At 42.4% G+C, this 15,191-nt stretch overlaps 1 protein-coding gene across 6 annotated transcripts in view; it reads left to right on the plus strand.

Moving 5' to 3' along the window:
* LOC4818067 (beta-1,4-glucuronyltransferase 1) overlaps window positions 1-15,191 on the plus strand; it is a 57,849-nt gene that overhangs the window by 2,663 nt on the left and 39,995 nt on the right. For 4 of the 6 annotated variants that reach the window (XM_015179805.2, XM_015179806.2, XM_015179801.2 and 1 more), the window contains exon 2: window positions 4,066-4,123. The gene's annotated coding sequence lies outside the window, so the exon portion shown is untranslated. Of the gene's footprint in view, window positions 1-3,044; window positions 3,188-4,065; window positions 4,124-15,191 lie in introns of those variants that run through there. The other 2 variants (XM_015179803.2, XM_015179802.2) reach the window with 1 other exon arrangement.

Here is a 15,191-nt window from a genome sequence, read left to right on the forward strand (position 1 = left end):
AATTCGGTGAATTTTGAAATAAAGAGGTGGGGCACTAAGGGAATTCTAGAGGAAGTATTTTGGTTTTCTAGGGGGGGAAATAAAATCAATTGCGATAAGATTTAATTAAAATGCGTTTTGGGTGTACTTTCGCTTGAGCAATTGTTCGAAATATCCATCAAAATATTTGTTCTGTGAAGCAGAAAGCTTTTGAAATTGGTTCTTTGTACATTCTTACTGATATTTCTTTGTCTGGGAAACAATACCCGAGGATATCAATAAATAAGATTCTGATAACAAATTGAACATCATTTTGATTGCGGAATTTGAACGATTTCGTCTGCAAACCAATTAGCTATGTGAGAAAACATCTGTATTGATCAATTGCTAGTACAAATATTTGCCACACACAGACGTTATGTACTTCTGTGTACCCTCGCCCATTGTTCCCACCCTTTTGTGGAGATCACCATCCAAGGATAGACCAATAAAAGTACCCATTGAGTAAATGTTTTTCATTTCCCAAACGATGACAAATATTTTCCCGGCACGTGAGCCCCGGAATCGGGCATCAGAGATGCCTCATATATAATTCTTGCGGCTGCCCCGCCCTCTGGGAGAGCCGCCTACATCCACAATTCTAACGTGTCGCATAGCAGTTGATAAGGAGAAGGCACCGAGGCACAACTGGAGACCAACGCATTGCAGTGTTTCGGATTACGAGGCAGGGCCGCCTCGATAAGCGCTCGGCATCATTTCTAGTTTCTCGATAAACAGCCAGCAATTATACAGTCCATCGCGCACATGAAAGGCCCGAGCGGAAGTCCACAGAAAACGGCCGTCACTTGGTGGCTGTTTAAAATTTAGTCCCAGCAGATGACCCTGGCAGAGGGTGTTATGGGTGTACTTATGTGGAGATGGAATCTATTACTGCGGAGTGGTTCGATGAGAGTGAAAATGAGGCTGGGAATCGTCTGTATCGTTAGACGAGAGTGGAAAATATGCACTACCTATCCCTGCATAGTATTTTCCCTGCTAAAATAGATTCAATCAAAAACCAAGCAATTAATAATACTAAATGGCACACAATTTCGCCCATCAGACACGAGTTTGAATGTTGCTTGGCAACTTTTGAAGGAGACCCCTCTCCTCTCCTGTGACGCAACTTATTCACAACATCATTCACATCGTCATTCACATGCATTCACACATAATTTGTTGTTTGTCATGGCGACCAGCGACATTTATCATTTCAGAGCGCGCGTCCGCTTGTCGCTTGTGGCCAAGGGGTCACTCGGCGGGTTCACAGGGGTCAACCCGCGGGGGGGTGGGGGCCAACATTTTTGCCAAACTGTCTGGAAATTTTAACTGCAGTATTAATTTGAATTTTTCTCCATCAAAGTCATTTATTAATTGAAGAACCAGTCAAGTGGAGAGAAAACAAGAAATTCTTTCCATAGAAATTGGAATTCTATTATTATTACAGAAGGAGAGTCTTGGAGGAGGGTTACTTGGAAGGTCTGTGAGTCAAAGTTTTTAATAGAACTCCAGCGAATTCTCAGCCTTAAACCAAGCGTGGGGGATCCCCTTGGCACCCCCTTCCAGTGCCCAGTACAACACTTAATTAAAGGTTGAATTTCGTGTCTAAGAAACAACAAACAAAAAACACTGCACTTTACACTTGAATTAATCCAAGGTCTGCCCTGCTGCCCCTGTCAAATGCTTGAGCAACAAAATGTAAATAAAGCTTAGATCGAGAGTTGGTTAAGAGGTGGTTTCCTCTCTGCTACACCCATTCCAGTCCAGTCCATTCCTAGCCTTTCCCTTCCTTTCCCTGCCTTTCATTCCGTTATTGGTATTGGTTTACCATTTTCTGTGGTTAACCGCAAATAAGCATTTTTGTGCATTTTGTTTTCTCACTTTTCCTAGACCCTCCAAAGAAAACCCAGTCATTCGTAAAAGTTTAACTTTTCTGTGGGGCTTAGGATTTTCGTTGAAAGGACAGGTGCGGATGCGGTTAGGAAATGGATTGCCAAAAGGGGAAAAGAAGAGCTGATTGTAAGAGATTAATAACAGAATTTGTATCTCGAAATCTATTAGTTTTCCCATAAATCAATCTTTTTATGGCCTCAATAGTATTAGCCCTTTCCCTGCCTTCCTTTACCTATTAGCCACCCGCCGTAGCCCTTGACAATCCGCTCCTGTCATTGACCCTTGGTATTCCTTCCATTCGGACAGCTTCGTTTTAGGGGTTTTTCGGATTGGACTTCTCATCAATATATTTGCCTGGGGCTTTCCCCTCGTTTTGTTTTGCATTAAAATGGTTCACACTTTGCTGAATCTTAATGGAGAGGAGCCTCCACGAAGGCCTCCCCTTCGTTTGCTTTGGTAATTTATTAAATTCGGCAATGCACTCACCATTCGGACAGAGCTCTTTGGGGCCTCCGGGCCATGTGTCTGCCATGACAACGAATTGTTTTCCTCCTTTAACTTCCTTTCACAATTAGGCACGCAAAAACTGTCAGTCAGGCCGGGCAGTCGGTGGCCGGGGGGCCGGGGGGGTTGCAGGTGCGCCAACACCTTTGCAGCACCCCAGCACTGAATATGGGCGGGCAGCGGGCGGCGGGGCGTGGCCATAGGGCATGTCAGCGTCAGCATGACATGCGTGTGTGGGTCGGTCGGTGGTGCTTATGCTTTATGGTTGATTGAATTGAAACGAGTGGCATTTGGGGGTGCGTAAAGAGGGGGGCTATGACATATGCCACCGGGATATAGGGCGTCCTGCGGGGCCACATACACATATTTCGGATAGTGATTCCACCACAGAGAAATGGTGCCAAGGCAACCCGATGCTAATCAGGGGTGTTGGGGGCGGCACAAGGGGGTGGATAATTGATCGATAAACGATAAATCGCCAAATACATACCTATACATGTTTCTTGGTTGTATCGATATTGAAACCATGTCGATACACTGTGATCGTAGAAATGTTCTGTTTTTCCGTACGAAAATTGTTGAAAATTTCACTTGGCCTATGGTCTGTGTTTCTCGACTCATTTCATCAGCTTACCAATTCGTTTTCAATCAAGTCTATCTTTCAAAATTCCCCGTAAACAACGTATTTGCATAATTAAACCCCAGTCTGAGGCCATAAATTGGCCGTTTAGCTGGGGATTTAAAATTCTTGGGCCCGGCAGTCAAGTTCATGGTTTGTACAGTACAAAATTAGCATTTCCATCTGGTTTTCGGTGCGGTTCGTTGGTTGCTTGTTGCCTCCACACCGTCTGACACACGCATCAGATATCTGAAATCAGAAATCAGAAACCTTTCTCAGATCAATAACCCATAAAAGAAAAGGTCTCCTGATTGCTGTATAATTTTTCTAATTTTTCAAAATGAGAGGTAGCTCAAATGAGACCCGATTTCAGATCAGGAAAAGGCTTACCTCGAACCAGGGACTTGCATTAATCAGTAGAGTCTAACTCACAAAAGAAGTACTCATTTTCGCAAAGATCTATGCACTTTCCCACATTTTCTGTTGAGCAAAACTTCAGTAATTCATTAAAACTTTTCCCCAGAACAAGGATAATGGAAATAATATTTAAATTTGCATAGTCCTCCGCCCACTCCCCCCACTCCCCCCACTCCCCCCCACTCCGTTCCATGCCATTTCCCTTTGCATTTCCTTTTATTTTCCTGCGCTAATGATGTTTACGGCACAAAGAAATAGTTTGCCCAAAAAGTTTTCCATATCACGTAGTGTGTGAAAAAAGTAATTATGTTAATGTTCTCCTGTTGTTTCCCAAGGAGGAGGAACATGATCCGGCATTCCAAAAACTTTTCGCCCTAATTGCAATTTGTGCCTCGATCGATTTTTGGTTTCTTAGAACATCCATCAGCTATCCCAACATAACAAATCAATTAACAACAATTTGAAATTTTTAGACCTTTAAAATGAATTTGTTCACAGTATTAGAGACTTGATGATTTTGTGTGACTTTTTGAATGTGTGAAAAACTGTACTCGACAATTAATTATAATGTTTAGAGAATATATGGTTAATAATTAATTTTTATTGTTTTCCAGACAAACCCTACAGGGCCCAAGAAGCTTCGGATACTGCTTTAAACTCTTCATTGATAAGGTGAGTTTTTGCATTCATAAAAGATCTTAAATTAGAGCTGTTTCTCATATAATGCATGTGCTGAAACCTCTTTAAGCCAGCCGGAAATACTGTTAAGGGCCCATCCACTAGTCAATCAATTAGGGGATTAATTAAACCTCAATCCCTGTCATTGATTGGTGCGGTGCGGTGCTTCCGCGAGCGTTGCCTGCTTTCAGGCGCCGCTTAAATCCATAATTAATCTTGCCAGCACTTAACCGAACAACAAAAACGAACTTTAGTTGTAATTAATATGCAAATGCAACAAAGGAAAAAAATAACAGACAGGGCCCTGCCCCGAGAGGAAGGGAACTCGACGCGACGTCGGAAAACATTTGCACAAATCATCGGGTTAAGAGCGTCAGAGTTGCCTAATTGTTATGCAAAAAGGGTTGCCTCCAGTCAGACTACAGATAGACCTAAACGGCCGACAGTTGTTGTTGTGTTTTACACTAAATTGAACCTCTAATGCAGTCCAAAGTCCACACCCAGGCCATAGAACTTCCAAAGAAGCCTCGTTGTACACTACACAACACAGTTTCAGCTTGGGTTGTTGCCACACACTGGTTTCAGCTTTAATTGAAATTACACACAAGTCGGAGATCAGGGCTCGACTTTGTAACTATTTTAATTAATTTTTGGTTGCCTTTTGTGTTGCTTTTGAAAGTGTTTTTCGCTTAGAAATTGTAATTGTTTTTGGGGGTTTTACGATGTATTGTAGGGTCTTATATCTGAGCCAAGAGCCAAGATTGTGTGTACAAAGAATGCTTCAAGAGTGGGAGATTTAAGAGACTAAAGGCTTACACCCATAACTCCCAAGATCTGTCTCTTCTTTCCCAAATTTCTATAGAACTTCCCTCTAAACTTCTCCTGGAATAACATGAACCAAAATCAATCATTATTCCTCCAGTCGAATATGATGAAAACTGCTGAGAAATCCTTGATTTAAACTTTCTAATTTGGTAACCAGTGTGTCGCTCGCTTTTCGGAAGAGAGGCTGAAATTTAATTAAAAATCGCTCGGGCCCCAGCACGTGCTGCAGCAGCTTCTGGGTGTAGTTTTTGGCAGCCATCCAAGTGGGGGAAAATGCCATCGATGCGATGCGATGCAGTGCCTTCCAGTGGCAGGCGGAGACGAGCGACTGAGGAGAGCAGACACTCAAACTTGACATCGGCTGCGGCGACTGGGTACATGGGTGTGTATGTGGCTGAGGACAAGGACAAGAGGCCGCCGAACAAGAGGCAGAGGGCCCACAAGAGGCACAAGCCCATAAGCGAGGCTGGCGGCCCACTCTGCGGACAGAGGCGTGGCCTTTGGGGGGGCTGAGACCTGAGACCTGAAATGTGAAAACCATTACGAGCATTGTCCAATGACGCCCCCCCCTGGGACTGCGCCCCTGCTCTCCTTGTGGCCCCCTTGTGCCGGCACAAAAGTTTGAGGTTAAGACTTCGAGCATCCTTTTAAATGAATTAGTGGAAAATACATTATAATTTTCAGCTGCATGCGCGTTTTCCTCCAGCTGCTTGATTGCTTAAAAGCTTTTACTCACTTTCTGCCTCAAGAATACTCATCGCGGAAATGCACACACAGGAAAAACGCCTTCTGGTGGCTTTTCAAATCGATTTATAGCGAGCGAGAGAGAGACAGAGAGAGAGAGATAGAGAGAGATAGAGGGAACTTTGGGTTTCCAGTGGAATGCTCAATCTAACGTCGCCGCGAACACTGAGAGGAGAGCATTTCAATTTCTTAAGCCTCATTGAACAACAAAGTGTGGGAGAATGGCTGCCTAAGAGATTCGCAGATATCTCAGATATGATTTCTTTTGAAGGCACTTGGATCGAACTATTTCCTACAGGTTTAAGGGTAGATTGTGGTACAGAAAGGTGCGTTTAAGGAAGTTTTATCACTAAAATCAATGTTTTATATCAAACGATTACATATCGATGGATAAATATTAAATTTAGGTACTTATGTGGACTAGAAATCGTTAATATATTATCTAAATCGATAATTACATATCTTGAATCGATAACCTTTCGATGCATTCAAATAAGAATCGATATATATCGATGTATTCGACATGCTAATGTAGCTCCCATGTATTATATTCAATAAAATATATTTTTAATACAAATCCAATAAGAAATAGCTCACAATCCTTGCACACAGGATATGTCCTTCTGTGGTCTATGATAAACTGGCAATTAGCAAAACTTACCTTCCAAAGGAAATGCACACTTTGCAGTTCCTTTTGGAACCATCTTCTGAAAAATAAAACATCTTTCTTTAGAAACTATTTGTACAAAGGCCTCTGGGAGCTAAATGTCCTTTTGTCTAGCCATTTTCTCCTGCTTTCTGCTTTCCTTCCTGCCGCCGACCCCAAAAAAAGGCAAAGCGAGGAACTAGAGAAATATGCCGACATATTTAAGTTACTTGAAGCGCACATAAGTACCCAACAAATTGCCTCCATGAGGACCCTGCCATGCCATGCCTTTGCTTTCATTTTTTTTGATTGTGCTTTTGAAAACTCATTAAAACTTCGGCGGCGAACAGAAAGGAAACTCAACAGATTTTTCCACATGTGCAGGCAGTGCAGCGACGCCCTGGAATATGCTGCAGGGAAACAGGAGTTTTCTCTGGGGCTTCTCTAGGGGGTTTTCCCCCCTCGAAGCCGCAACCGAAATAAGACAGTTCTGACAGAGCATTAAGAGCCCGCCTGGAAGAGTGAAAGCTCGGGAAAGTGAAGGAGAACTCTGCTCGGAAATGAAAATAAATGTGTGCATGTGTAATTTATGTTTTCCCTCTTTGTTTCCTGCGCGACGAAAATCGTTAAGAAAACTGCAGTACGGACAAAAAACAAAAACAAAAAAAATGAAAAACTTTTCCCCACTGCCGCAGCAGCAACACAAAACTTTTTACCCATTTTTTTTTGCGAGTTTCCTTTTTTTTCTGCACGGTGTTTGTTTTCCACTTGTTATTGTAGCCAGTGCCTTAATTTATGCCCATGAGAGACGCCAAAACGACACACAAAATAACTACATATATACATATGTATATTTGTATATATATAGCACGATATACATATGTACTTGTAGGTGCAGGCGGGCAGGCTTTTGGTGAATGGCCGGGCGGCTGCTTAAAAGGATTAGCATTGCATGGCAGATGAAAAAGTCCTTGACCAAAATTGCTGCAAATTGCTGCCCGCTCCTCCCAGCTTCTCCCAGATCCTCCCAGCTCCTTCAGCATCCCTCGTTTTCCTCTCACTTTCAGGCTTTATTTTCGGTTTTACTTTTCGGGGAAAAAATTCTCGTTTTTACTGGGGGAGACTCTCTTTTTTTTTGATTTGGGAGAATTAAGCTTATGAGGGCAGTAAAAAGAAGAGAGGCTGGGCATTATGCGGTTACTAATTACTCCGTTAGGGGATTATAATCCAAACATTTCACGAGCTACGTCGAAAGTAGATTCACTTAGTTTTCCATTGAAAATTCCCCTTTCTTTAGTTTACAAAAATATATAATAAACACCTTGACGAGTATCTAAAAATCTGCCTAATGCTGAAATTTCACCCTGAAAGAAAAGATGCCCGCCTAATAAACAGGACCTCTCTTCTTTTAACATCCACTATTTAATATAAACCCCTTTTAAACCCCTTAAATTCTGAAATCCCTACTTTTCCTTTTTTACCATAACAAAATTCCCTTGTTTTTCCACATTTCTCTCTCACAGCGTAGCTAAGCAACAGCTAAAATCCGCTAACGAAAAAAGTGTACAATTATTTCAGCAAAAAGCGAAACGATTAAGAAGAATTTTAATTAAAATACCTTCTGAAATATTTTAAATGGATTACCAGCTCTCTTTTTTTAACAACCTGCCTCCTCTCCCGCCCCCCATACTGGAAATCGGATTTCCTTATATTTTTTAACGAATTTCCTCTCTCGTTTAGCATTTGTCTCGCCCGCTCGGTTGACTTTTTGGCTTGACTTTTTATTTGTATGTTTTTTCCTTGCCTTATTTTATTTTATTTTATTTTCGTATTTTTTCCATTTGGCCAACTCATCTTTCTCCCTTTTGTGGACAGGCCACATTGTTGTATATTGCCGGCTTTCGGTCTTGGACGCTTTTTTTTTGCTGGCCCCCAATACCGCCATTGTTATCGTTTGTGTTTGGAGATTTCTTTGCGAATCATTCTGCTCGTTTTTTTTTTGGACCGGCAACGTTTTAGTAATTGAACGGTTTTTTCGTTTTTCGGGAGCCTCTAAGGACAGTCCCTCCCTCCAAGGGGTGTGGCAGGCTCCAAGGGTTTGCCCTTCGCTTAAGGGGTTCTCCCTCCTCCACTGACAGTTTGCACTTTGTTATGGTGGGCGGGGTGGGGAGGCAGAACTAATGGGATTCGATTTTCAGGCTATCAATGAAATTCGAGATCTATTGGGAGCCATCAGTGGTAGGAAACAAGTTTTTGCTGTCCAGGAAATTTAATTAAAAGTGGAAAACTAATGAAAAAGCCGATCAGTTTGAGAACTGGCCAAAGATAAGGGATTGTAATGAAATACAGGTGATGGAAAGGGGGGGAAAAATGATTCCAGAAAGTGCGGAAAATTCTAGAAAACTTAAGAGTTCCTTAAGAAAGGAACGAAAACTATAACCTCAAGGGCATAAATCATAGAAACATGAATGTCTCAAGACTTTAAATATTGGTAAAGAAATCGTTAATCTGTAAGAGGGAATCTTTATCGAAAGATTGGCTTAATATTCACATTATACGCTGTACAAATTCCTATTGAAATGGCTTCTCCTTCCCAGAGAACTCCCATTGATGTCTACCCCTAAATTGAATATAAATCAAGGCCCATAAGAACTTGTATTCCCCAATATATTGATGGCAATCTATATTCATAGGCATTCACAGACATTTATTACATGTTTAAACAAAACTTGGGGCAAAGATTGAAACTTTGTTTAAGCTCTCGAATCGAATAAATCCCCGAAAAAGGCTGAAACGATATACACCTGGCAGGACATGCAGGATAAATGGGATACCCACTCCACATGGGCCCAATCGGTAAATCAAAATGTCGCCTAGCGAATGGATGCCGAGGCACATACCACCAGTTAACAGGCGCAAAAATGACAACAGCTGGAGGTCCTGCCACACACGCACACACACTGAGAGACAGGCTGGCAGGCAGTCGGGTGTGTAATATCATTAAAAACAAATTGAGCACATTAATAAATATGAATTATGATTGTTAATAAAAAATGATGCGAAGGGACGAAGAGCGTGACCGAAAACTGAAAGAAATACGAGTCGAGAGCAGGAGAGCCGGATGCGGAAGTGTAGCATACTTTTTGGGGCACTGCCCACTCTTAATGCTTGACACCTACTCGACGGCCACGGCCCACGCCCTGAACGGCAGGACAACAAAATGTCGGAGTCACTGGGAGAACATTTTGCTGTGTGCCACGGCACGGCATGCCTGTTGTTGCATAACTTTCGGGCCGCTGCAGAGCGTGGGGCAGACATCATAAATCAATTTATTGCTTTTACATGCAGACAGAGAATCCATGCCAGTGGGCGGTGGATTATAGCTGCACCCCACCGCTTTTCCACCGCTTTTCCACCGCTTTCAATGGTAAAAATAAAATTGCAATTTTTATTTGAGGTTGAATTTTGCGAGTGTGTGTGTGTGGGAAATGGAGGTGCCAACAAGCTGATAGGAAAATCTACCGAAAATGGGATGAGCAAGCGAGACGGCTATTGGCATAAAGAGTGTGGATGGAGAGATGGAGAGATGGATGGAGGCAAAAGTTAAACAGAAAGCAGAAACTGTGCTGCACGGTGGCGGGGCTCCCCGCCCCGGAGATCCCATGGGGAAAAGCGGGATTTAAGCTGCAGTTTTTGAGAGGAATCTGGGCAGCCGAAGCCGGAGATACTCTGGTATACTTTTTTGTGTATGCAAACTTTATTGGATTATTTTTATTTATTTTTGTATTATTTTTCAGAATTTTCTCAATTTTCTCCATTCAAAAAACACCTGTCCCAACCACCTCTGAAAGGGTAAATATATTAATTTTCCTAAAAGCTTTAGCATTTTTTGGCGAAAAAAGAAAGCTTCAAAAAATGTTTGCCCCAAAAAAAAAGGGAATTTAAAAATGTTGCATGTTTGCCCCAAAACAGGAAAAAAGAGTGAAGAAAACTATAAATCCAAAGCATAACCGAAATCTTTAAAATATCTTTTGCCATGAAAAACTTCCTCTGGATTAATGGCCATAACTTGCACCTGTAATACCCGTTTATCGCCGTAATCCTCGTAAAAACCACCGCAGACCGCACAAAAAACCGTTAACCGTTAATCATAATTGAAGGGTGAGGGGAGAGGGAAGCCCCCCCCCCCCACCGCCCCTCGCATTTTGCAGAGCGCGTTACGGCTCATCAGCTTTAATGTCAATCTCCCTATCTCCCTCACTCCCTCTCTCCCTGTTTCTCCTGTTAGAGAGGAAGCCATTTTGTTTTTATCATTCCTCGCTATAAGTTTGACACGAGCTTAACCGATGGTTTAGGCATCTTACACCCCCTCCTACGCCCCTCCGCCCCCCTGCACCCTACACCCCCCTACACATTGATTGGGCCCGAGGTGTCGGTACTAATAAAAGTTTTGTGCCAGTCCTTCCGGCTTCCCAATCAGAAGGAAGTTCCCTCTCAGCCGTCAAGGATATACATATATAATATATATCTGCTGTATATAGGATTTTATATTGAGACTCATTTGCGCTCGATTGCGCTTCGGTGGGAGCTTGTCAATTTTTTACCCATGAATTACATTTCTGTGCTGCTTCTGGGGGAGAGTGGGGTGGGGGTTGGCAGAGTCATCAATAGGCATTTGAAATGCTATCTGTGTGATTTTTTCCCAGGGCAAACAGGAAGGGGAAAACCCCTCCCCACACGCCCCTGCATACCATTCCCGAAAATCATTGACACTTGTAATGCCATCATCCTTTATATTCCTTTTCGCCTCGTCATTCCAAGAGTCGTCTTTTCTCTGGCAAACGTTGCCTTTGAGTTTTCTTTGTATATTTTTTTTCCACTTCATCATCGTGGGCCGAGGGTTTCGGTTCTTCCTATGCGTTTGCGTGTGACATAACACACACTTTCGTTTGCTTTCTTTCTGGGCATTCGGCTACTGGCTTTATGGCTCGGCAGTTTCCATCTCTTTTGATAAGATTTCATGTGCCTAATGTGACGGAAAATGTAACTAATTAAGTGCCAAACAGTGCTCCGCAGGTAAGTCGATGGTTGTCGATGGAGGGCCCACCTCCAAGGTTGCGTGCAACCGCAACAACTGTACCAACAGTACGAAGAGTACTCCTATCAAAGTCAGCCGCAGTGGAGGCGGTGGTGGTGGCAGTGGCGGCGGCATAATCTCTGTAAACTTTGGCTGGCACTCTGTGGGTGGGTTTTGTGGGAAGCTCTGGAGAGCACAATAGAGTGGAATAGCCTCTGAGACTGATTGCTGATAGCGTTTAATTAAACAGAAGCTGCCGGGCTTTGCCCCACGACTATAATGTGATTTAGCTAATTGGTAAGCTCTGTGTTTCGGCCAAGAAACTTGGGGAAACTCCAGGAAATCACGGCTACCCGTAATATTGGGAAAGCATAATGAATGGCATTCGTTCGAGTTTCGGCCAGCATATCATCTGCTGGTAAGCTGTGGGATTACAACACTAATTTCAGAGCCCTTTTATATGGGAAATACGACTCATATTTAAGACATCTATTATTTAGTGTTTTCTTTGATAAATCTTTCATTGAAGCCTTACCTGGCACTCATTAAAGCACCTACGTGTCCTACCAAAAAAAAAAAAGAGCCTCTAACTTAATTAGAAATTCAAAACATCTTGACAAAATCAAATATTTCACGCCTTGCGGCCAACAGTCCCACAATTTATGCAAAGAGGAAGAATCTGCTCTCAGCCTGCCTAGGAAATTAATGCATAATTTACGTTAACCAACATTTTGAAATTTCATCAAATTAAGCGCGAGTACGTATGCAAATTGGGCATAACCCCCGACCGCCAGATACAAGATACTCGACAGCGGCGGGCACTTAACATTGAGAAGCGTTTTCGGTGTTTCGACGGGGTGGAGGGGGTGGAGGGGGGACTTTCAATTTGTCAAACAAACGGCTGTCATATATTTATGGATCTCTCGGCTGAGTTTTTGGCCAACTCTAAGTGGCTCTGTTGTCGTTGTTGTCTTTTGAGTGATTGACGGCCGCGGGGCACCGCGTGTGTGCGTATATCCATCGAAATTTGCATATGAAATGACACGTTTTAATTGATGTTCGAAGTAATTTCCCAGACCCCCGGGGCCCACCGAATTCCCCTAAATTCCTCCTGAATGACTAAGCTGTTTTTTCTAGCTTCTGTGCTTCGCGGGAATAATCTTTCGGCCAACACAAATTTCATGCTGCTGTTTTATTCCATTTTTCGACTCTGGCCAAAACGAGCCGAGCTCTTTTATGCCCCTGTCGTATGCATGTAATTACATTCAAGGTTGCAGGTCGGTTGCCGCCCCCCAGAAAAATGCAGGCGACTGCTTTAGGGTGGTGCCAAAAACTACAGCCACTCGTTCTGCATACTTAACAAGTGGTAATGAGTGTGTAGAACTTAAAAATATATTTTAGTGGAATAAATTATGTTTTTCATAGAGCTTAACGAGAATGGATGGGGCACCACCCCATTGCGGCGGGGGAAAGAGAAGCATAATCTAATATTATTTGCACTGTTGACACACAAAATCACTGGGGTCTTTGCTGCACGCCACATTGCCACACCTGCCACACTTGCCGCCTGCCTTGCAATGTGGTTGCTGCCGAATGTCAAAAAGTATCTGACTATCTCAGACCATTCATTGCAGTTTTTTTTTTCGGTTCGTTTTGGTGGGTTGCAAGGTGCTTTTGTTTCGGGTTTCTTTATTCGTGACTTTTGTGCCAAACACGTTTTATTTCCTGCCGTAGATTTGTAATTAAATATTTGTATGACAAATGCGTTTGTAAATCATATTTTATATATTTTGTGGCTCGTTTCTGGGTTACGCCCAATGTTGAATAATTGATAAACCGAACTGACGATAAGAATGGCCAGACAATGCGACAGATTATTATGATAATTTTGGGTTATTACGACCTTCAAATGAGTAATTCTTATCTTGAGATAAGGCTGGAAAATATCAACCACAAAGAGTGTCAGACTAGTTACTTGATTATAAGTAAAAAATAGGGGCCCATAAGGAGAATTAGTATTACTTGAAATATTTGAGCAATGTGGTGGAAGAATTGTCTTCTTTTTTATTGGAAAAACAAAGCACAGTTCATCAGAAATCCGTCCACCTTGAGCCGTTGATATCTTTGTATCTTTTTGTAATCTTTTAATATTGAGAAATATCAAAAGATGATTTCAACAGCAAAACACATAGCAATTCCAGATACTCTAGATAGATAAGATAGATAGATAGATTCTATTCTGATACTATTCGTGGAACTAGAGTTTATCTTTCCACTCTGTTGTGCCACCATTAAAGGCCATAAATCACACGCACCTGAGCACCCCCATCCATAGTGCCCCCTCGCTCCACGCATGAGATACATCTTTGCTGCTGCATTCTGCATTTAGAAAAGTGCCCGGCTCTTTGATTAATTGCAAGCACAGGTGAAAAGTGAGAAGTAATCTGTTTAAGAGTTGCCTTTGCCGTTAGATAAAGTTCAGTGGAGTGTGAAATATTGGAGGAGGAATATTCAAACGAATATTTTCCAATCGGAACTCGAGTGCTTCTTTAAGCCTTTAAAGTTATCAGCTATGATTTCTTTCTTCTATGGAATTTTTTCGAGATTAAAAATAAGTGACTTGAGACTTTTTCCAAAGCTCTTAATGTTCATGATTTACCCAAAATGATAGACGTAAATCAAAGTCGCTCGACGACACACTATGGCCATACATCTGGCAATGTCTTTCTTATCGTTCAACATTGAAGAAGTTTGCTATTTTCCATGAAACATCATTACTGATTAGTTCCATTTTATGGATAGCTTATCTCGCAAGCGACGTTTCTTACAACTACAACAAATGTATGGCGTGTTTATAACTTGTTTCAATTGCCATGCATTATCAGATACATTGCTCCCATATGGCGTTAACCCATTTCTTAACAGAATGTTTGGAGAATTGCATTAGCTTTGATAAGGCTCATTCTCTCTCCCTCTCTCTCTCCCTTTTGATATCAGGAAGTACTCTGCTTTTAGTAGGTTACTTCCTTTTGCACTACAACTGCAATTAAAAATGGGGAAAAACTGCCTTTTGGCAAGGGTCTCTCGTCTCTCAACAAGCCATCTAATGAGCTTTGCTGAAAATGTCCACCAGGCTGCTTCCTTTGGCAACTCATTCGGTGCCAGTGGGCGGCCCGCCGTACATTAACTTTTCGAGGGGACATAAAATGCAAGGCTTATGGGCTTTTAGATACCCTTTTTGTAGAGGCAATGCAGGAAGAGGCTCAGCCGGTGGTGCCGTCTTGCTGTAGCTGAGAGAGAAGCGAAGGATGGGAGAGCATCGAAGCTCGAATTCGTTTTGCTTGACTTTTAAATAACCTTCTACGCCCCAAGCTCTGCTCAGGCAGCGACCGCCGCTGCCGGGTTCTGTCGGCTCTCTTTTCTACTCTCTCTCTCTAGTTCTGCAGTCAGATCGAAGCACTTACGAAGTTCGCAGCTCGTATATCAGACGAAGTTGCGAGCCGAATGCAGCAGAATCAACAGCCATGCCAATGACAATAGCAACAAACGATTAAGAGAACGGTAATAAGAGAACATCAACTCGTGTTCGTATTCAAGTGCCTGCGAGTGTAAAGGAAAGGAAAGAAAGAAATTGGTGCCGCAGTCTCTTATCTTTTCATCTCTGGCAAAGGAACAAAATATTCCAGAAACTGCCAGCAAAATAAACAAAAATCGATCAAGCGTTCCCTTGAAGTCTATGGAATTATCTTTTACAAATAAAAAGGGTATTC

The sequence above is a fragment of the Drosophila pseudoobscura genome, chromosome 4 (assembly GCF_009870125.1).
Source record: "Drosophila pseudoobscura strain MV-25-SWS-2005 chromosome 4, UCI_Dpse_MV25, whole genome shotgun sequence".
Classification (NCBI taxonomy): Eukaryota; Metazoa; Arthropoda; class Insecta; order Diptera; family Drosophilidae; genus Drosophila; species Drosophila pseudoobscura.